This window comes from Lissotriton vulgaris, chromosome 10 (genome assembly GCF_964263255.1).
Source record: "Lissotriton vulgaris chromosome 10, aLisVul1.2, whole genome shotgun sequence".
Classification (NCBI taxonomy): domain Eukaryota; kingdom Metazoa; phylum Chordata; class Amphibia; order Caudata; family Salamandridae; genus Lissotriton; species Lissotriton vulgaris.
In genome coordinates, this window is record NC_141698.1 from 1,119,074,659 (window position 1) to 1,119,099,593 (window position 24,935).

Genomic DNA, 24,935 nt, shown 5'->3' on the forward strand with positions numbered 1-24,935 from the left:
TACCTTTTACCTATGTGTTATGGAATGAGCCGTAAAGCAGAGGGTCGTTGAATGGAGGGGAGTCAAGCAGAGTAGTGTGGAGTAAACCAGAGTGGTGAGTGGAGTAATGCGGAGTGAAGTAAAGCAGAATGGTGTTGAGTGGAGAGGTGTGGTGTGGAGAAAAGTGGAGTGGAGTGAAGCTGAGTGGAGTAAACCAGAGTGGCGTGGAGTGGAGTAAAACAGTGTGGAGTAAAGCACAGCAGAGCGTAGTAAAGCAGAGTGACGTTGATTGAAGTGGAGTAAAGCAGAGTGGGGTTGGGTGGTCAAGCAGAGCGGCGTTGAGTGAGGCAGAATGGCGTTGAGTGGAGTAAAGCAAAGCGGAATAAAGCAGAGTGGCATGGAGTGGTGTGGAGTAAAGCAGTATGAAGTGGAGTAAAGCGGAGTGGAGTAAAGCAGAGTGGAGTGGAGTTGTGTGGAGTAAAGCAGAGTGATCTTGAGTGGAGTAAAGCAGAGTGGAGTGGAGTAAAGCAGATTGGCTTGAGTGGAGTAAAGAAGAGTGGCATTGAGTAGAGTGGAGTGGAGTAAAACAGAATGTAATTGAGCAGAGTGAGTGGAGTAAAGCATAGTGGTGTTGAGTGGAGTGGAATAAAGCAGAGTGGCATGGAGTAAAGCAGAGCGGTGTTGAGTGGAGTAAAGCAGAGTGGTGTTGAGTGGAGTAAAGCAGAGTGGAGTTGTGTGGAGTAAAGCAGACTGGAGTGGAGTAAAGCAGAGTGGTGTTAAATGGAGTAAAGCAGAGTGTCATTGAGTGGAGAACCACACCACAACACTACCCTAAACCCTAAAACACTACCCCCAGCATGACCCTCCCCCGACCCCCAGTCCGGTCCAAACACTCAAACACTACCCTGCACAACCCCCCATCACTACCCTAAACCCTAAAACACTACCCTACACTACACAAACACCACAACACTACCCTAAAACACTATCCCCACCACGACCCTCCCCCAACCCCCAGTCTGTTCCCTACACTCAAACACTACCCTGCACAATCCCCCAGCACTTCCCTAAACCACTACCCTATACTACACAAACAACACAATAGTATAATAAATAAGGCATAAAAATAGTATAATAAATAAGTCACCATTAATCTACCATTCAGCATGCAGCTTCAATAGAATGTTATTAGTAGTCTGGGTAAAGTCCAGTAGTATTCAAATTGTTTGTATTCACTAAATTTTCTGCATTGTAAATGAAGACTATGCGATTACAAATAAGTATGTGCTTAGTATTCTGTTAGTATTCAAGAAGTACCACTCAAATATCAGTAGTCTTCATGCACTAGCCTTCACAAAAAGAATACTACTGAATACTAAAATTGGCATAAATTAGTCTTCAAATGCTATAAAAAGACTGGTTAACCACTAAATGTAGTATTCCACTTCGGTAAGGGCTAGGAGGCCTGACACGCATGCCGCCTAAGATTCTCTAGCAGTACATATCCTAAAGCCTAAATTACTTCAAGAATACATGTATTCCCATATTTCTAAACACATCAACTAAGCAAATTCTTCACCCAGTTTTATTTAAAATCAAGCTTCACTCACAGTGTGATCTTAGACACATGACCAGGATGTTACATGTAATCTACCATGTCTGTCTCTGCTTCAACTATGTGTGTCTCTGCTTATACCATCTCACTGTCTCTCTGTACCATCTTTACAGATTACAGAAAAACTTGCAAATATAATTCTTTCTTTCACCCAGACACTCTCTGTGATCCTGGTCAAAATAGTCGGAGAGTTATACTAGAGAAGTAGGTGCATTCTGTTAGTTAGGCCCTTCTGGGCATGAGTAAAGTGGAGTATGTTAAACATACTTTGTCTCTAGACGGGCTGCAAAGACAGTTAACAGAAAGGTAGGAGAGAACACATGGGAAACAAAATGGGTGCCAGAAATACAAAATGGCTTCCAGCTCATGCCAACACATCTGTCTAATATTCAACATATGGGCTGTGTTCTCTGTCTTATAAAAATGACTGTGATAAATGGTTTTAGTAAAATGAGCACTTTTAAAGTTTTTCACCAGGATTTTACATGCAATCTACCATGTCTGTCTCTGCTTCCACTATGTGTGTCTGTGCTAACACCATCTCACTGTCTCTACTGGCAAAAAACATACCATATATATATATAAGCAAGACATAACATTCCTTTTTCATTTCAACAGCACACCCTGGATCTTTATTGCACAGCATAGAGCCTATTTGGGCACTAAGAGGCCTGACAGGCATGCTGCCTAAGATTCTCTAGCAGTAAATATCCTTAAGCCTAAATGACTTCAAGAATACATGTATTCCCATATTTTTAAACACATCAACTAAGCAAATTCTTCACCCAGTTTCATTTAAAATCAAGCTTCACTCACAGTGTGGTCTTAGACACATGACCAGGATGTTACATGTAATCTACGATGTCTGTCTCTGCTTCCACTATGTGTGTCTCTGCTTATACCATCTCACTGTCTCTCTGCACCATCTTTACAGATTACAGAAAAACTTGCAAATATAATTCTTTCTTTCACCCAGACACTCTCTGTGATCCTAGTCAAAATAGTCTGGAAGTTATACTAGAGAAGTAGGTGCATTCTATTAGTTAGGCCCTTCTGGGCATGAGTAAAGTGGAGTATGTTAAACATACTTTGTCTCTAGACGGGCTGTAAAGACATTTAACAGAAAGGTAGGAGAGAGCACATGGGAAACAAAATGGGTGCCAGAAATACAAAATGGCTTCCAGCTCATGCCAACAAATCTGTCTAATATTCAACACATGGGCTGTGTTCTCTGTCTTAAGGAAATGATTGTAATAAATGGTTTTAGTAAAATGAGCACTTTTAAAGTTTTTCACCAGGATTTTACATGTAATCTACCATGTCTGTCTCTGCTTCCACTATGTGTGTCTGTGCTCACACTATTTCACTGTCTCTACTGGCAAAAAAAGACCATATATATATATATAAGCAAGACATAACATTCCTTTTTCATTTCAACAGCACACCCTGGATCTTTATTGCACAGCATAGAGCCTATTTGGGCACTAAGAGGCCTGACAGGCATGCTGCCTAAGATTCTCTAGCAGTACATATCCTAAAGCCTAAATGACTTCAAGAATATACGTATTCCCATATTTTTAAACACATCACCCAGTTTTATTTAAAATCAAGTTTCACTCACAGTGTGATCTTAGACACATGACCAGGATGTTACATATAATCTACCATGTCTGTCTCTGCTTCCACTATGTGTGTCTCTGCTCATACCATCTCACTGTCTCTCAGCACCATCTTTACAGATTACAGAAAAACTTGCAAATATAATTCTTTCTTTCACCCAGACACTCTCTGTGATCCTGGTCAAAATAGTCTGAGAGTTATACTAGAGAAGTAGGTGCATTCTGTTAGTTAGGCCCTTCTGGGCATGAGTGAAGTGGAGTATGTTAAACATACTTTGTCTCTAGACAGGCTGCAAAGACAGTTAACAGAAAGGTAGGAGAGAGCACATGGGAAACAAAATGGGTGCCAGAAATACAAACCGGCTTTCAGCTGATTCCAATAAATCTGTCTAATATTCAACACATGGGCTGTGTTCTCTGTCTTAGAGAAATGATTGTGCTAAATGGTTTTAGTAAAATGAGCACTTTTAAAGTTTTTCACCAGGATTTTACATGTAATCTACCATGTCTGTGTCTGCTTGCCCTATCTGTGTCTGTGCTCATACCATCTCACCGTCTCTACTGGCAAAAAACAGACTACATATATATATATATTCGCTGAAAAAACCATAGGTTATAGACCATATATAGTTAGGAATTAGCATTTACAAAACCTTATTTTACTCACACAAAACCATTGAAATTTCATATATAGTTAGTTCCACTAACTATATATCGCGCACCCGCAATCCACTGCTGATCATGTCACATATTACATCATTCATGACATGGTCACTCAAATGACATCACTGATGACATCACTGATGACATCTCAAATGACATCACTGATGACATCATTCATGTGATAATACGATGAACTAACTAATGAGCTAAGGGGCTCCGCACTGCAGATGAGGTGCCTCCACCTGGGGAGGCGGAAGAAGGCCGTTCCCACCGCCTAACCCCGGGCACCCCACGCCGTCTTTCGGCGCAGCATTGTAGGATGGCCACACCAGTGCAGCTTGCTGGACACCACCTCGGTGCCACCCGGATCTCGGCGCGTTGTGCTGCCTTCGGCCTATTCGCACATCGGTCCGCTACTGACGCCGCCTCATGGGCCAACGGATTTTGTACGCTTTTTATAGCCCAAAGCCGCATAACAGGTCATGTGACTTGTTTGTAAAACTTTTCATTGGTTCATTTTACTTTTGGTTTCCTAATGATGGAAGGCTTGATCATATGACCTAAAAATAACACTTTTCATTGGCTTAAAACATTTTTTTTCCCAAACGATGAAAGCCCCACCTTTTTTTTTCTCTCTCGGCAATCCAAAAAGGTTCCGTTAGATGACAACAGAGGGGACAGGCAACAAGAACCATCACTCAAAAAAGGGGAGGGCAAGTTCTTCCCTACCGGGTCACGTTGGGGCTCCACCGGAACTCATCGAATTGATAGTCTACAGTGTTTCTGGATTTTTCAGACTGAAGCTGGCGTCAGCATGAGAGCACCATCATCTTGTAGCTCCGTCGTGGCCATTCCGCAAGCAATCATGGCAGCCGCTCCCCACCGGAAGCCTGCGGGAGTCGGGGGCCCCCAAGACTTTTGTAGAATCTTCAAGGCTGAGGAGACGCTTTCGAGAATGGGGCCCAAGCCCTAGCAGACAAGCGTCTGAGTTCCAAGGTGTCCCAGGGCCATTTTAGTGGACCAGGCCCAAATCCGAAGAGCCGGCCGCCATTTTAAGAGTCCTGTGGCAGCCGCCTATCGCTGCACCGCAAGAGTGGGCGCAATTCAACTAGATGGTGAGCGAGACGCTGTAGCCGCAAGAGCGGGCGGTAAACAGCTGAATGGCGGATGAGGCACAGTGCAGCAAAAGCGGGCGGAAAACCGCTGAATGGCAACTGAAACGGTAAAGGGGCGCCCTACTACAGAAGACGAGCCTCCACCTCAGGAGGCCCGTTCACGCCGCCTCCCCCCCCCCCACGGGGCGCCCCACGCCGTTTTTTGGAGCAGCATTGTAGGATGCCGAAACCAGTGCGGCAAGTAAAGGATATCACCTGGGTGCCGTCCAGATCTCAGCGCGTTGTGCTGCCTTCGGACTATTCGCACAACAGACCGCTACTGACCATTGTTGCTTCTGTTTTAATAAAAAATGTTTTAAGGTGTTTACTGTTTTTGGTGCGATGTATATATTTATAAGTTATTAAAGTGTTATTTTCCTTCTACTTTCTTGGAGTGCTAAATATTTTTGATGTGACACATAATTGTGAAGACTTTGATGTACAAAAAGGCATCCCTGGAATCTTCCGCTTCAGGCTCGGTCCCACACACCCTCACAGTGAGAATCCCCTCTCCAATCACAATACAGGATGGTTATCAGATTGCAGGAACGCGTGTAGTGTGACGGATCTCATCGGGTGGGGGCCTTGATCTACTGTAACTTCTTTGAAGAGGGGTGATTCTTTACAGTTGAGGCCATAAACTACATCTGCAGGGCTAGGTGATAGCCTGGGACGGGCCTGGACAATCGGACACAGAGGAAGAGGAGTGCCAGAGGGTGCGGTAGTGAATAGGGTGAAAGGCAGGTGTCGGGCGGGCACAGGGTGCGATTCTCAGAGAAGAACAGCGCAGATGGGAGGAGGTTTCTAGCCCATACATGAGAAAGAGAGCGGGAGTGACCAGTGCGTGGGGGAGATGCTTGCGAGGGTGCAGACAGTGGGTCTGGTCAAGGCATCTAAAATGGCTGCTGTGCTCAACAAAAGTGTGGCATTGCAAAAAAGGCAAGATGGCGCAGACAATGTTTATCAATAATGATTTATTTATAACAAATAAAATATTTACTCGCAGTGACAAAATGGCGGTCAACACTTCCTGATTTCCATCGAATCGAACGTTAACAGACGTCACGCAGCAAAAAAAAAAAAAAAAAAAAATGCTCACGCACAGCCGCTGGAAGACATGTATCAACATATATGAGCCTCCTCAGCCACCCTCAGAAAACATAAGGGATCAGGATGCGTCTCCCGTACCCCCTTATACCCTGTAATTTAATTAAACCGAAACACAAAATGGCAAATTCCCGTTTCGCTACCAGTTTGCGGCCCGGTTCGCGAACCGGGAAGCGCTTCTACCTTGAAAAATCAATTTTTTTTTATTTTCCCCACGGGACCCTTTAATAACCCCAACATCATTCCTAGGGGGTCGAGAGGGGTCTACCTTGCCCCCTTTCATTAAATTCCCCCTTCGTTTTTCTCCTCCTCTTGTCTCTCGATCCTACCGAGAGACAAGATGGCGGCCGCACCGGACTGTTTAGAATGTTGACAGACACCGGAGAGCCAATCAGCATCGCTTCGCAAAGCTCCGTGACGCGAAAAGTACGCGATCTGGAGCGCTATCTGGGACTCTGTCACAGATATATACATTTTTTAAAACGTTAATTTCTCAAAATCCACTGGAGCACATATATTGAGACCCAGCAAAGGCACATCGGGCTAACAGTCCCTACAATTTTGCCAAGTTTCGTGCAAATCCATTCAGCCGTTCGAGCTAAAAGTGAGGCCAAACGCCCTATGGAAATTAACATGGGAAAAACGCGTTTTGGGACCCCCCCTTTTTCTCGGCCCCCCCTTGACGAAACCCCCCCAAATTTTCAAGGGCTGCTCAGAAACAATATGTGCCATTTTCCTGAAAGTTTCAGCCGATTCCGTCCACAAACGCCAAAGTTATTAGACATAGAATTTTCAAAAGTCCCATAGAGAAAAAATCCTAACTATATATACCTAGGTTATATATATATATATATATATATATATATATATATATATATATATATATATATATATATATATATATATATATATATATATATATATATATTCACTGAAAAAACCATAGGTTTCACACCAGTTATAGTTAGGAATTAGCATTTAAAAAACCTATTAAATTCACTGACAAAACCAGTTATAGTTAGCTGGAAATTTTACTGATATAAAACCAATGAAATTCCACGTTATAGTTAGTTGGACTCACTATAACTTGCGCGTGCAATGCACTGCTGATGACGTCACATATTACATCACTCATGACATGGTCAGTGACATCACTCATGACATCACTGATGACACCATCCAGTGAATATGTGTCTTTCTGAAAAATAAATATTAGTGAGTAATGTTTAAATATTTAAATATATATATTATTGTTTCACTTTGTGTATAAGTGGCTACATGTGTTGGTAAGTAGCTACATGCGTATGTATATGGGTTATTAGATGTTTCTCTTAGTATCAGTATGAGTGTCTATATGGTTTGGTGGGGGTATTACTTAGCACATAGATGCATGAGTGACTGACTCGCTGTTTGTATGTGTTTTGAAGACAGCATATGTGCAGGACTGTATGGATGGATGAGTGTGTATATGTGTTTGTTAGTGAGTGAATGACTGTCTCACTAGTGTCTTTATCAGTAACTACATATGTTTTAATCTAGTATATGTGAATATTGATGTATATAAGTGAGTATATGTGAGAGTAAGAGATTGTAAGAGTTCCTGTTTAAATAAGTATGTGTTTCTATAAGTGATTGTTTAAGAGAATAAATATGTGTAATTTTCAATACAAGTAAGGTGGAAGTGTGTGTATAACTCTATATTCAAATAAATGGATGTTCAATAGTTTATTTGCACGTGTGAGTATGTGTGTGAGTAACTTTTGGATGACTGTCGGTGTGTAACAGGATGTATAGGTGTATCACTTCATATGATAAGTGAGTATATGTATGAGTGACTATATAGAACTGTTGGTGAATGACTGGATGTGCATATAGATGGTGGAATTACTGAATTGCTTGTTGTAACTGATATGGGTATCTCCATTTTTTTTTAAATTTCAGTTTCTATTTTTGAATATGTGTTTCAAGGGTTACATTACAGTGAAAGGAGGTCTGTCACTATGTCACAAGGATGGTGTCATCAGTGATGTCATGAGTGATGTCACTGACCATGTCATGAGTGATGTAATATGTGACGTCATCAGCAGTGCATTGCACGCGCAAGTTATAGTGAGTCCAACTAACTATAACGTGGAATTTCATTGGTTTTATATCAGTAAAATTTCCAGCTAACTATAACTGGTTTTGTCAGTGAATTTAATAGGTTTTTTAAATGCTAATTCCTAACTATAACTGGTGTGAAACCTATGGTTTTTTCAGTGAATTTCAAAGGTTTTTTAAATGCTAATTCCTAACTATAACTGGTGTGAAACCTGTGGTTTTTTCAGTGAATTTCAAAGGTTTTTTTAATGCTAATTCCTAACTATATAAGACCTGAAAGCCCACCAGGAATCTCCAGTATGCGCCAGGGGACTGCATTGCAGAGAGGTGTAATGAAGCCACAACCCTTTTTACACCTCTCTGCAACGCAGCCCCCGTGCATGTTTGAAGAGGGGGAACTAATTCCCCTTGCATACTGGGGGTCCCTGGGGTCAACTACTCCACCAGGAGCCTCCAGTATGCACGAGGGAGCTGCATTGCAGAGAAGTGTAATGAGGCCACACCCTTGTTACACCTCTCTGCAATGCAGGCCACTGGCGCCTTTGCAGAGGGGGGACTAATTCCCCTTGCATACTGGGGGTCCCTGGATCATATCTGCCCAAACACCGATATTCCGAACGATTGTAAATGACTTTTCTTGAGAAACATTTGGATTTGGATTATCATGTCCTATACTTTGGAATTTTTGAAAGACTGACTTTGAGGATGCTATAAATTACTCAAGTCTGCCCGAATTGTGTGGGTAAAATTGATACCTAGTCACTTTTAATAAGAATATACTTATGTCTCGTCTAACATTTGGAAGAAATATCTAGTTATATGACAACGGGATACCGACATAACTTGAAGGAAATAAGAACGCCCTGAAGAAGTTCTGTTGTACAGAATGAAACGTTTCGGCTGGCTGTGGTACATAAACTTAAGGAAAATAAAAGCATTTGAATATACACCAAGATTCAGCGCTTCAATAAGTACTCTAAGTGATATGATTTGATTGGACTCATTGTGAAAGTGGTGCTGTGCCAAACTTTGGAATATTCTCCACTACTCTCTACTACTTACTCTCTCCCACTCTCTACTACTCACTCTCTACTGCTCTCTACTACTCACTCTACTACTTACTCTCTACTACTCTCTACTACTCAGTCTCTACTACTCACTCTCTACTACTCTCTACTACTCACTCTACTATTCACTCTACTACTCTCTACTACTCACTCTGCTACTCTCTCTACTGCTCTCTACTACTCTCTACTACTCACTCTCTACTCTCTATTACTCACTCTCTACTCTCTACCTCTCTACCTCTCTACCTCTACACCTCTACCTCTCTACCTCTCTCTACACGCACACATATAGACATATATGCATATATATATGTGCATATGCATTTATATATATGTATGTGTATATATAAAAAAAACAACTAAACATTTTTTTTTCTAATCAGCTACTTTTAAAACTGTCATTCTTTTTCCCCATGGTACACTCCCCGGTACGCTTACCGGTGCGCGTACCGGGCGCTCACCCCGCGAAAATCAAAAAAAAAAATTTTTTTTTTTTTTGCCCAGTGGGGCCCTTTTATGGCCCCCACATCAAACCTAGGGGGTCAAGGGGGGTCTACTCTGCCCCCTTATGGTCATTTCCCCCTTTGTTTTGGCCACCTCTTGTGTCTCGATCCTACCGAGACACAAGATGGCGGCCGCTCCGGACTGTTTAGAATGTTTACAGACACCCCAGAGCCAATCAGCTTTCTCCGCGCAAGTCGCGTGACGCGCCCGGTGCGCGTACCGGTGCGCTTACCGGAGCGCTGCTATAGATATATATATTTTTTTGAACCTTAATTACTCAAAATCCACTGGAGCACATATCTTGAGACATAGCAAAGGCACATCGGGCTACCAGTCCCTACAATTTTGCCAAGTTTGGTGGAAATCCATTCAGCCGTTCGGGCTAAAAGTGAAATCGACCGCCCTATGGAAATTAACATGGGGAAAACGCGTTTTGGGACCCCCCTTTTATCTCGGCCCCCGCTTGACGAATCCCCCCCAAACTTTCAGGGAAGGACCGGAACGCCGCGAGGCCATTTTGAGGAAATTTTCAGGCAGATTCGTCAACCGGCGCCAAAGTTATTCCAAATAGAATTTTCAGATTTAACATTGAAAAAAATCCTAACTATAACTACCTACTGGCGACCGCCAGTAGGTAATATATATATATATATATATATATATATATATATATCCAAACGGGTCCTCAGCAAGGCACTCAGAGCAACGTTCAGCCACGCTACCTTGAAGAAAAACAGCAGGACCAGGTATTCCGTGAGTTGATATTTTATTTGGCAACAAACGGCAGCATAACATTTCGGCCTCTCACAGGCCTTGATCACATGGTGTTACGCATTCGAAAGGCAGAATTTAAAGTGCTAGTGCTAAAAAAACGGTAACCAACCAGAATGGAGTAAAGTGCATAGTGCAATAAACATAGTCAAAATACTACGTAATTTCATTATTGCCATAAATCACGCACTCAACAGTTTAACCAATGTTAAAAATTAAGAGTTTGCCAGTATTGGGATAAATCCCCCTAACAGATCACATAATAAGTGTATGTCTGCATTTCATAAAGTGTGTATGTACACATGTTAATTACATAATAACCGGACAATTTTGCCAAGTTTCGTGCAAATCCATTCAGCCGTTCGAGCTAAAAGTGAGGCCAAACGCCCTATGGAAATTAACATGGGAAAAACGCGTTTTGGGACCCCCCTTTTTTCTCGGCCCCCCTTGACGAAACCCCCCCAAATTTTCAAGGGCTGCTCAGAAACAAAATGTGCCATTTTCCTGCAAATTTCAGCCGATTCCGTCCACAAACGGCAAAGTTATTAGACATAGAATTTTCAAAAGTCCCATAGAGAAATAATCCTAACTATATATACCTACTGGCTATCGCCAGTAGGTAATATATATATATATATATATATATAAATCAGGTTCCCAACTGCTCTAGACGCAGTTCAAACAGGCGCAGACCTCCAAAGCATCAACTCCAGTCGATAGTTAAATTATCAGCCAGCACAAGAATATGATGTCAGCAGTGCATTTATTTAGCAGTAAGTGCAGAGCAAGTGCCCTCCATGACGCGTTTCGCTCCGCGGATGGAGCATGGTCACATGACGCGTCAGGAGTAGGCGGTGAGTTAAATCGTGTTTAAAAGCCCAAGCGCCTAAAGAAACAGGTCGCAAGGGTAAAAATAACAATGTCAATAGGCAATCAAAATAATGTGATGAAATATCCACAACCAATATCCAATGATAGTGAGTACTGGAATCAATTAGAGCATAGTGCTCAGCCAGGCCAAGTACAACAATTCATAACATGAAGAAACAAATTCATGAAAAATAAATTGAACTTTCTGTTATTCTCAAGTGAGCAAAGAATGGCGGTGTAAACAATAAAACCCCCCGTCACATAACAGAGATAAAAACATTTTTTTTTTTTTTTTTAGAATCCCACAAATAAAGGAAAAAAGGTCAAATGGAAGTGCACATTGAGGTTTCCCTTGTGGTAAAGTGGCCTGGTAGTGAAGTGGACATCACAAGATTGCTGATATATACAAATACAGATTATTAGACCAAATAATTCAGATGTTAAATGCATGGAATCAACATAGCAGCAGAAGACTCTTCTCATGGAAACTACCAAAAAAACTTTAGATGTCACAGGTATAAGCAAGCTGTAAATTCATCAAATTTGCATCTCAGCTAATCATGATTTCAAGGACTCTAGATCGTTATGAACCAACAGCACTTCTTCCTATTTAGAAATTCATCAATCAGAAGAAATACATCATCAAAACCATCAGACATTTAACAAAAGAAACACACAAATAACAATGACAAAATTCATTAAGGATGACGATTCTGGAGAAAACCACTAGTTTCATAGGTAATGATGTAATTCATCAAAAGCGTTGAGACCATTGGGGGATCTGGTGTCGAGCAAAATAATAAAAAAAGCTTCTCTTTGACGGAGGAGTCTTTCTCGATCACCCCCTCTGCCTGGATTAGCCACAGAGCACAACAGAGTATATTTAAGGTCTTTCAATTTCTTGTCGTGCACTGATTTAAAATGACGCGCGACAGGGTAGTTCATATCCAAGTTAATTGTAGCCTGTATATGTTGCAGAATACGTTGGTGTGCTTGCAACTTGGTACTCCCAATATATGATAAAGAACAAGTGCAGGTCAATTTATAAACCACAAAATCACTGCGACATGTTAGATGTTCCCTGATCGGTATGACACGGTCACTGAATGCAGATGTATAATGGGTGCCATTGACTGCAAAAGTGCAGGCACGGCACGAGGTACACCTGTAAAAGCCCGGTTTATTGAGCCAAGTGGTCTTAGATTGAAGTTCTGGCTGTGTACGGTCCAGGGAATCTTTCATGGAGGGAGCTCTCCTAAAAGTAATGGCCGGAGATTTGGGCAAAAAAAGGGCTAGGATTACATCCGTCAATACAATCGGACATTCAGATCTAATGATTTGGCTAAGTCTGGAGCTTTGAGCGCAAAAAGTAGTGATAAATCTTGCTGTTGTTCCACTGGTCACATCAGTGTCTAGTTCGATCTTTGGGGTCAGCAATGTCTCACGTGCGCGTGCTGATACTGTGTTGAGAGCTCGATCAAGTACAGCTCTTTTGTAGCCCCTTCGAAGGAACCTATCTCTAGATTCTGCTAGACATTGTTGAGTGACATCTGGATCGCTACATATGCATTTAATTCTGATGAATTCCCCCAGAGGTATGCTATTGATAGTATGAGGGGGGTGAGCACTGTGGGCATGCAAGATGGAATTGCCCGCAGTGCTTTTCCTGAAAAGTTTGGACTGTATGGTATTATTGTCAATGTAAATCAAAACATCCAAAAATTCAGCAGAAGTGGCTGAAATAGTGGCAGTGAACTTAAGATTCCTGTCATTCACATTGATTTCATTGACAAAGTCAGCTGCCAGAGTTTGAGATCCTTTCCAGACGATAAAAATATTGTCTATGAATCTCCAGTAGGCTAATAAGTGAGGGAGCCAATGAGCGTGAGTGACGCCAAGCATATGCCTCTCCCACCAGCCAACATGCAAGCATGAATAGCTGGGGGAGAAGCACGAACCCATTGCCACCCCGTGTTCCTGATGGTAGAAGTCCCTGCCAAGCTGGAAATAGTTATTGAAGAGGCAAATACGAATCATGTCTAACAACATGAGATTGTGGTCCCGCATAGTTGCCTCCCGGGAATCAAGAAAAAACTGAACAGCTTCCAAACCCTGGAGATGGTTGATACTGGTATAAAGTGCTTCAATATCCATCACCAGGAAGCATAAATCAGGACCCCAAGTGATGCAATTAATCTTCCCCAAAAAATCAGTGGTGTCTTTAAGAAAGGAAGGGAGAGAAATCATATGAGGCTGAAGAAAAAAGTCAACAAATTTTGAAATATTTTCATTCATGCTCCCCTGTGCTGAAATGATAGGACGACCTGGGACTGGGGTGGTGCATTTGTGGATTTTGGGTAACAAATAAAACAAAGGTGTGATAGGGTGCAAAACATTCAAGAACTTGGATTCCTCTTTAGTCAATAAACCACGTTTAAACCAGGCATTGATATCTTTTCTGGTTTTATCATGACTGTTCAACATTGTAAATTTGGTGGTTTTAGAATAACAAAGGGGATCATTAAGTTGGCGGGCTGCCTCTGTAACATAGTCACTTTTTTCCCAAAGAACAGTATTCCCCCCTTTGTCAGCACTCTTCACAACTATCTGATTGTTACCTTGAATCTTTTTAACAAGTTTAGTATATTGTAAGTTGTTAAAGTCACACTGTTTTTTCTTTCCCAGTAACGTCCTGTTCAAAGTCTTTAGTTCTGTAATGACTCTGTCACTAAAGACATCAACAGCATCTTTAGGCATTAATGGCATGAATGTAGACTTTCCCCGAAAGGCTGTAGAAGGTGAACGATTGACTGTAACAATCTGGCTGACTGTGGGTTCATTCTGTGAACTGTCTTCATTTGCTAAGGAAATGAGGGTTTGTAGCCCCTGCAGGTTCCTTACTGAAAGAGTTTCTTCCGTTGATGGAGTAATCTGTCCTATGTCCTTGTTCGGGTTTTTCAGGATGTAGTAGGAAATATTTTTGAAGTTTGATTTTCCTAATAAATTTAAATACATCAATCCGTGCCTGGACATAGGAGAAATTGTTCGGTGGACAATAGGACAAGCCTAAGGACAGAAGTTGCTCTTCCGCTTTGGACAGTACAAAGTCAGTCAAATTGATTACTGTGTTGTCTTGTGTCTGAGTTATTTGTTCCAATTTCTATGCGTTCTGCCCCTCCCTCCACCTCTTTTTGGCAGCTCGTTTCCTGCGCCGACGTTTTTGGCTGCTGGTTTGCCTGCTTGTGGAGGATTGTTCCGTGAGCGCAGAGAGTACCTCTGGTCCTCGCTTACAAAATTTAGTTCATCGACTACTGAGAAAGTTGTCAGATCAGAAGACCCTGCATCTGTAAGGGTGTACTGTCCTCAGACCCCGTGAAGGAGGCTACTGATAGGTTGTCATCATTAGTTATGCCAGCAGCACTGGTCTGTACATTGGAACTGGAGGAAGCACTTGGTTTTTGTTGAAGAGACATTGCCTTTCTTTTGTAAGAATCATACTTACGGGAGAATGTAAAAATGCGTCCTGTAGCATAATCGTGTTTGTCTCTAGCAAACCTGTGTATTTTGCGTTCCTGAATAGTTTGTTCCAATTTCGCCAAGCGTTGATCAATTTCCTTTCTGGTGTTAACTATCAAATCAGTTTCACCTGTCGCTTCCAACAGAGCATTTATTTTATCAATTTCAATCAGTAGCGCTTCCCTATCAGTGTGGGCATATTTTATTAGAATCTGTAGCATGTTTATAGATGATTGTAGGTTGTTTTCCGCCCACTCCTGTAGCATTTTGGGGTCCGGGTTTTCATAGGTAGGAACAATCATTATCCTTAAGCCCCGGGGAACACGATTAGCCTCAATGTACTTTTCCAAAGATTTTTTCTCCCACCACTTCGATAACTCACTTCGGAGTAGCTTTTCCAGAGTTTTTAAAAGGTCCCTTGTACTACTGTTGGTACCGGTAGCACGATTGTCATGAGTGGTTTCTGCTGAAGTAGTTGGCTGGTTTCCATATAGAGCCTCCGCTGCCGACTCCCTACTCCTTAGCGCCTCATTGGAAAACATGTTCTGCGAAGAATAACAGCGATTTGTACCATCAACCGCTTCACTGCTGGCTGGCTTTGATTAGAGGAAAACAAGCCCAAAAACCTGCTAAACTCAAAGAAAATTAACCAGGCAAACAAGCGCACCACCGGTGCCCTACCGGCTTCCGCCTCCAAGCACCAAGGAAAGTCAGCCGACCTCCCTGGCTGCGAAGCTCCTCACCGGGTCCGGTCACCAATAGTACGCCAATCACTGCCTCAGTCTGTTGAGTTGCGGGGGGCACGGCAAAAATACTGAAACAGTATAAGTCCCAAACGCCGATAGCGTAGTCGGATTGCCGAACGCCGTGCCTCCAAACAATGGGCGGGTCCACGAAAGCCGGAAGCAATCCACTCCCGGTGTATGAATAGAAAGCAGGTTCCCAACTGCTCTAGACGCAGTTCAAACGGGTGCAGACCTCCAAAGCATCAACTCCAGTCGATAGATAAATTATCAGCCAGCACAAGAATATGATGTCAGCAGTGCATTTATTTAGCATTAAGTGCAGAGCAAGTGCCCTCCATGACGCGTTTCGCTCAGCGGACGGAGCTTGGTCACATGACGCGTCAGGAGTAGGCGGTGAGTTAAATCGTGTTTAAAAGTCCAAGCGCCTAAAGAAACAGGTCGCACGGGTAAAAATAACAATGTCAATAGGCAATCAAAATAATGTGATGAAATATCCACAACCAATATCCAATGATAGTGGGTATTGCAGAGAGTGGGTCTGGTCAAGGCATCTAAAATGGCTGCCGTGCACGACAAAAGTGTGCCATTGGAAAAAAAGCAAGATGGCGCAGACAATGTTTATCAATACGGATTAATTTATAACAATTATTTTTAACAATATATTTACTCGCAGTGTCAAAATGGCGGTCAACACTTCCTGATTTCCTTCGAATCGAACGTTAACAGACGTCACGCAGTAAAAAAAAAAAAAAAAAACGCTCACGCGCAGCCGCTGGAAGACATGTATCAACATATATGAGCATCCTCAGCCACCCTCAGAAAACATAGGGGGTCAGGATACGTCTCCCGTACCCCCTTATACCCATTTCTCACATTGTTTTTCCTCCATCTTGTAATTTAATTAAATCAAAACACAAAATGGCGAATTCCCGTTTCGCTACCAGTTCGCGAACCGGAAAGCGCTTCTATTGCGAAAAATCAAATTTTTTTTATTTGCCCCACGGGACCCTTTAATAACTCCAACATCATTCCTAGGGGGTCAAGAGGGGTCTACCTTGCCCCCTTTCATTAAATTCCCCCTTCGTTTTTCTCCTCCTCTTGTCTCTCGATCCTACCGAGAGACAAGATGGCGGCCGTTCCGGACTGTTTAGAATGTTGACACCGGAGAGCCAATCAGGTTCGCTTCGCAAAGTTCCGTAACGCGAAAAGTACGCGAACCGGATCGCTACCCGGGATGCTGTCACAGATATATCTGTTTTTTAAAATGTTAATTTCTCAAAATCCACTGGAGCACATATATTGAGACCCAGCAAAGGCACATCGGGCTAACAGTCCCTACAATTTTGCCAAGTTTCGTGCAAATCCATTCAGCCGTTCGAGCTAAAAGTGAGGCCAAACGCCCTATGGAAAACTCAATGTTAAAAACGCGTTTTGGGACCCCCCTTTTTTCTCGCCCCCCCCTTGATGAAACCCCACCACATTTTCAGGGGCTGCTCAGAAACAAAATGTGCCATTTTCCTGAAAATTTCAGCCGATTCCGTCCACAAACGCCAAAGTTATTAGACATAGAATTTTCAAAAGTCCCATAGAGGAAAAATCCTAACTATATATACCTACTGGCGACCGCCAGTAGGTAATATATATATATATATATTACCTACTGGCGGTCGCCAGTAGGTAGTTATAGTTAGGATTTTTTTCAATGTTAAATCTCAAAATTCTATTTGAAATAACTTTGGCGCCGGTTGACGAATCTGCCTCAAAATTTCCTGAAAATGGCCTCGCGGCGTTCCGGTCCTTCCCTGAAAGTTTGGGGGGGATTCGTCAAGCGGGGGCTGAGATAAAAGGGGGGTCCCAAAACGCGTTTTCCCCATGTTAATTTCCATAGGGCGGTCGATTTCACTTTTAGCCCGAACGGCTGAATGGATTTCCACCAAACTTGGCAAAATTGTAGGGACTGGTAGCCCGATGAGCCTTTGCTATGTCTCAAGATATGTCCTCCAGTGGATTTTGAGTAATTAAGGTTCAAAAAAATATATATATCTATAGCCGCGCTCCGGTACGCGCACCGGTACGCGCACCGGGCGCTTACCGCGACTTGCGCGCAGAAAGCTGATTGGCTCTGGGGTGTCTGTAAACATTCTAAATAGTCCAGAGCGGCCGCCATCTTGTGTCTCGGTAGGATCGAGACACGAGAGGTGGCCAAAACAAAGAGGGAAATGACCATAAGGGGGCAGAGTAGACCCCCCCTTGACCCCCTAGGTTTGATGTGGGGGCCATAAAAGGGCCCCGCGGGGCAAAAAAAAAATAATTTTTTTTTTGATTTTCGCAGGGGGAGCGCCCGGTAAGTGCACCGGTGCGCGTACCGGGGAGCGTACCGGTGCGCGTACCGGGGAGCGTACCATGGGGGAAAAGAATGACAGTTTTAAAAGTAGCTGTTTAAAAAAAAATGTTTTGTTGTTTTTTTTATACATACACATACATATATATAAATGCAGATTAGATTAGGTTAGAATCTTTGTCATTATTTTACTTAAAATGAATTTATTCAGAAATCAAATTTTTACTGTGTGTCAGGCAATTTTAAGTCACATTTAATTTCATGTGTCTTTGTTTCCCTCTTTTCCCGAACAATTGCCAGAATATATGTAGTGATAGTATGTTGTCCATGTCTATAGGTGTCACATGGTTTGCACACGCAGTTTAAAAAGTTCAGGTGTGAGGGGTTTTAATTGACTGTGATCAAGGGCATCCCGCCCGAAACGCGTCAGTTTTCTTTCTCTGTTAAGCGTTGCTTAATAAAACTCTTGCCTGAATACTGGATTCGTGGAGTTGCCTGCTTTCCTGGGGATCCGGGACGGCAGTCTTGCTTCTTCTTGTTTTCGAGACGTATTCCGCGGAAGGTGGTTGCTTCCGCAACGAATCCACTCCTTTCAAGTGTCCGACGTCGTCAACCAGGTCTGGCTCTCTGTGTGAACAGGAATTTGACGACGGACCCTGCCTGGACGAAGTAACACGCCTTGCCGGGGAAGAAAAGCATTTACCCGCCCACAAACGCCGAGCGCTGAAGGAAGCCTGTGGAGTGCAGTATTCTGAGCACCACAAGCAAGTAAGCAAGCTAGCGGCTGTTGGAATAAAATACTGTGGAGGGTTCCCCGTGAGGCGGTGAGTGAACATTCGTGGCGGTGAGGAGGAAAAAGGCATTGTACGGAGGGCGGTGTAATTGTATCGTCCTCGCTGCACTACATAAACGAAAGCATTTACGCTTAAGCAACAGAGACTGAACTCGAGATGTCGGATGACACAGTTAAGGGGCGGGAGGCGGCTTCGCTAATTTTATTCACCAACTTGCCGAAAATTCCTCAAAGAGGAGCTTCTAATATACCTGGCATAACGGGGGCTGCACAATCACAACCCCCATCGGATGAAATGAAAATAAAGGCATTAATGAAACGCCTGGAAAAAGTGATGAAAAATGAAGTCACCAAATGGTGGGAACACAAATCATTGACTATGTATATAGCAGAGGAACGTGTTCCACGAGGCTTACGCATATTATTGGCACCTAATTATGAGAAACCCCACCCAGAAATGCTAAAAAAATGGGGGAAAAGCAACTTGGAGGCTTCAAAAAATTTAATTCTTATACTAATAGAATATGCTGAGATAGACCGTGATATTCTGCTTAAAGAGTTGGCAACCATTAATGAGGAATTACTCAAGTTTGAACCAAATGATTTAATCACCTCATTAAGAAAGGATATTCAGTAGAGAGTAAATGGACATGAGGAAAAAATCAAAACCCGTAAAGCGTGGAAATTTGCACGTGATAAAGATGATTACGAGCATGGAAAAATCTACACGTTTGCACGCAAGTTTGAGGATGCCAAACGCTTGAAAATCAATCAAAACAAGGCATTGCGGCAAACTGACGGTGGAGCATCCTCAAGCCAACTAGGTACAAGAGAGCAACAAAGAGAGCATGTACCTAGCACAAGTGATTCCAACTCTAATTTGAGCAGTTTTGATAGCGAGAATTCAATAACTGGTGAAGATGGGGATGAGCCTGCATTGGTTCTTGATGTGGGCGAAGAAATTGATTTTTTAGTCAACGCCCGACTGCAAACCTTGCGTCCACGCAATCAGCAACAAAAACAGCAGAAAAAAGGGCCAGAATCAATCGACGCAGGAAAGAGCGACGCCGAAAAAATAGATGCAAGAAACAACAACAAAAAGAAAAAATTCTGGAACAAGAAGAAAAATCAAACGAAAAAACAATAATCAATCTCTCATCCCAAACATTAACGATAGCGGAACAGCAATTACTCAGTCTTGGGTTAACATACTGTCCCTTGACGGACTTCAATTACTCAACCACGAGAATAGATATATTCCGCTATATTCGAAAGCTCAAGCTGTCTAAATTCTTTAAAATCAAGCAGAATTCAAGCACAATGGAATCAGACTCAGCGATGCCAACCACTTCTAATCTCCAAGCAAGTGACGTAAGAGGATTACTCACTCTGTGCCAGTTGGACCAAGATACAAATGACATGGATGATAATATATCGACTCAGGAAGAACTAAGATCTGCTGAAATCCCACAGATGGGAGCAGGATCGAGCCCATTCAAACCGTCATCCACATTTATGCCCATCATGCCTAAGGATGCAATAGATTCATTTCATGATGTGGTAATATCAGATTTGAAGAAATTACACCACCAGGTGAAACATCGTGGCAGGATTAAACATGACAAGGAAAAACAATACTGGGACTTTGTATCTAAACTAAAAAACGACTATCGCAACATAGTGTGCAGTTCCGACAAGGGCGGCAATATTGTTATATGGCCACAGGAACAGTATATTGCTGAAGCAATCAAACAGCTTTCGGATCCGTCATGCTACACAAAAGCAGATGTCAAAATGTACGACAAAGCAAGGGATAAATTGAGAAAACTTCTCCTTCAATACAAAAGGGAGGGTTTAATCTCTATTCAAGAATTCAAATTCCTGCATGTCGAATTACCCTGCATGGCTCGTTTTTATTTAATACCAAAAGTTCACAAGGAAGTAACACCCGTACCGGGAAGGCCAATCATCTCAGCTATAGACAGTATGGGTGAACACCTTGCTCAGTATATTGACTATTTCCTGCAACCTTTGGTGGTGAAACTGCCCACATATATCAAAGATACGGGACATTTTTTGAACAGAATCCATAACACCACCTGGACAGATAACTCTCTGCTAATTACGCTAGACATTGAGGCTCTATATACGAGCATAGAACATCAGAAAGGTTTGAAGGCCATGGAGTTCTTTTTGGGGACCAGGCCGGTTGATTGTTATAACCATAGCAAAATGCTCGTTGCATTAACAGCATGGAGCCTCAACAATAATTTCTTCATGTTTGGCAAAGAAATATATCTTCAGCAGAGAGGGGTGGCGATGGGGGCCTGCTTCTCCCCGAGCTACGCGTGTCTTCACGTGGGGTTTTGGGAGAGGCAGGTCCTCATGGGAACTTTACAAGAGATTTTTAAAGAACATGTCCAGATGTGGGTAAGATTCATAGATGACGTGTTTTTAATTTGGAGGGGAGATGTGTCCAGTGCACTTGCGTTCATTGATCAACTTAATGACAATGATTACAATCTAAAATTCACTCACCACATCAGTGAACAATCAGTTGATTTTTTAGATGTAAGGGTATATCACAAACTGGGCAAAATTGCAACCACCCTTCATAGAAAGATCACTGCAGGCAACGCAACTCTGCACGCCAGCAGTTCTCATCCGCAGCACACCATAGAAAACATCCCCTATGGAGAACTGCTCCGTCTAAAAAGAATTTGCAGCAGTGAGGATGAACTAGAGAGATGCACCAATGAAGCACTTAGCAGATTCAGGAGGAGAGGGTATCATGCAGACACCTTAAAGAGGGCAGTTCAAAAGGTCAATAGTAAATCTAGGGAATGCCTTCTTCAGCAGAATAGTGATAAACCAACCACCGAAACGAATTCTGCAGAATCTGAATTAAGATTCATCACACCGTACAGTTGCCAGAATAGGAAAATTAGATCAATCCTTACTAAGAGCTGGCCGATACTACAAACTGACAATGTGATAGCATTTGACCTCCCTGATAACCCTAAAATCACTTTCAGGAGAGGACCAACCCTCCGAAATCATGTTACCAATGCGTTTCCTGAAATCCTCAAACCGAAAAATTGGTTCCCGCAACATCAGGGCTTTTTTAAATGCTCTAGTTGCCGGGCATGCAAGTTTGGTGTAAACACCAGTACTTACATGACTCCCTTCAGTCCCACGCCTGTCAAAATCAAAGGCAAATATGATTGCAGAACGGAGTTTGCTGTGTATGTCCTGACGTGTACTTGCGGCCTGCGGTACGTTGGAAGTACTCGGCTTGCGGTGCACGCCAGGATTTTACAGCATCTCCGGGCAATTGTAAATAATGATAATGCCTACCCAGTGGCGAGACATTTCAAGAGTGTCCACAATAATAATTTGGAAAGTCTCAGCTACTTTGTTCTTACCTCTGTGCCTCGTCCTCGTAGAGGAGGAGACAGAGACAAACTACTCCGCCAACTGGAATCCAGAATGATATTAGAGTTAGACACTAAAGTCCCAAATGGGTTGAACACCACTGAGGACCTATATCATTTCCTATAAAGTCACTTTACCTTATATACACAAGCCTCAACATAACATCTGGTATCAGGAGGCGTTGTGTATCTTTTTGCCCAAAGATTTATTAATGAAGTCCGCCTCCCCATGCAGACCACTATAATCAATTCACCAAAGTTAATTAATAATTGTATATACACCCCTTTATCTGTTTTTTAGTAAGTTGTCTTACTTTCCTTCACCTCGCCCCTTGTATATATTTCACGTTTGAACTTTGAATCAAATTTACCATCACTGTATGGTGAAATATGATGCATGTACAACTACCATATTCAAAGTCAAACAATAATTCATGATTTTGTTTATTTTTGTTTATCTTTATATGTTGTTACTCACTAGATGTTGGGGACACAATCCCAGTAATTTTGTTGGGGTAATTATACTATCAGACGTAGGAAAACTGTTTGGGAAAATAGAGGCTGCCATCAGTAGTTTGATGTCCTCTTAGCCAGCACAGTTAGGTGGGGTTGCCATCTTTTTCTAACGATGTCCCCATCTACTTATAAACAGGGTATGAATTATTTGATTTTTAGGTAGTTTTGTATATATTTGTACAGTATTTATCGAGTATCAAAATATCGTTCACTGAACATAGTTTCCCCAACACAGATGTACATATGAAATATGGTCGTTTGTATATAGAGTAAACTGACGACAATTATTTGTACATATATGAGTGACAATAATCTTTATAGGTGTATATGTATATTCCTGTACAGATTTTGAGTAATCAATAGTGTCAACATATTTAATTTAAAATTTGGGTTAGTTCGTGACTTAATTATGATATTTACTTTATTCAATCTATTTCTTTACTGTTGATATATATAAATGATAGAATCTGTACTACTTATGTCCTTGAATACTTTGAGAAATTTGTGACATTAGGCATTTATGCGGTTAGAATCTTTGTCATTATTTTACTTAAAATGAATTTATTCAGAAATCAAATTTTTACTGTGTGTCAGGCAATTTTAAGTCACATTTAATTTCATGTGTCTTTGTTTCCCTCTTTTCCCGAACAATTGCCAGAATATATGTAGTGATAGTATGTTGTCCATGTCTATAGGTGTCACATGGTTTGCACACGCAGTTTAAAAAGTTCAGGTGTGAGGGGTTTTAATTGACTGTGATCAAGGGCATCCCGCCCGAAACGCGTCAGTTTTCTTTCTCTGTTAAGCGTTGCTTAATAAAACTCTTGCCTGAATACTGGATTCGTGGAGTTGCCTGCTTTCCTGGGGATCCGGGACGGCAGTCTTGCTTCTTCTTGTTTTCGAGATATATAAATGCATATGCATATATGTGTATATGTGTGCGTGTACAGAGAGGTAGAGAGGTAGAGAGGTAGAGGTGTAGAGGTAGAGAAGTAGCGGTAGAGAGGTAGAGATTAGTAGAGAGAGAAGAAGAGAGAGGTAGAGAGGTAGAGAGTAGAGAGTGAGTAATAGAGAGTAGAGAGTGAGTAGTAGAGAGTAGTAGAGAGCAGTAGAGAGAGTAGCAGAGAGTGAGTAGTAGAGAGTAGTAGAGTGAATAGTAGAGTGAGTAGTAGAGAGTAGTAGAGAGTGAGTAGTAGAGAGTGAGTAGTAGAGAGTAGTAGAGAGTAAGTAGTAGAGTGAGTAGTAGAGAGCAGTAGAAAGTGAGTAGTAGAGAGTAGTAAAGAGTGAGTAGTAGAGAGTGAGTAGTAGAGAGTGAGTAGTAGAGAGTAGTAGAGAATGAGTAGCAGAGAGAATAGTAGTGAGTAGTAGAGAGTGAGTAGTAGAGTGAGTAGTAGAGACTAGTAGAGAGAGTAGTAGAGAGTAAGTAGTAGAGAATAGTAGAGAGTGTGTAGTAGAGGGAGAGTAGTAGAGAGTAGTAGAGAGTGAGAAGTAGAGAGTGAGTAGTAGAGAGTAGTAGTGAGTAGTAAAGAGTGAGTAGTAGAGAGTGAGGAGTAGAGAGTAGTAGATAGTGAGTAGTAGGGAGTAGTGAGTAGCGAGTAGTAGGGAGTGAGTAGTAGAGAGAGAGTAGTAGAGAGTAGTAGAGTAGTAGAGAATGAGTAGTAGACAGTGAGTATTTGAGAGTAGTGGAGTAGGAGAGAGTAAGTAGTAGAGAGTAGTGGAGAATATTCCAAAGTTTGGCACAGCACCACTTTCACAATGAGTCCAATCAAATCATATCACTTAGAGTCCTTATTGAAGTGCTGAATCTTGGTGTATATTCAAATGCTTTTATTTTCCTTAAGTTTATGTACCACAGCCAGCCGAAACATTTCGTTCTGTACAACAGAACTTCTTCAGGGCGTTCTTATTTCCTTCAAGTTATGTCGGTATCCAGTTGTCATATAACTAGATATTTCTTCCAAATGTTAGACGAGACATAAGTATATTCTTATTCAAAGTGACTAGGTATCAATTTTACCCACACAATTCGGGCAGACGAGTAATTTATAGCATCCTCAAAGTCTGTCTTTCAAAAATTCCAAAGTATAGGGCATGATAATCCAAATCCAAATGTTTCTCAAGAAAAGTCATTTACAATCGT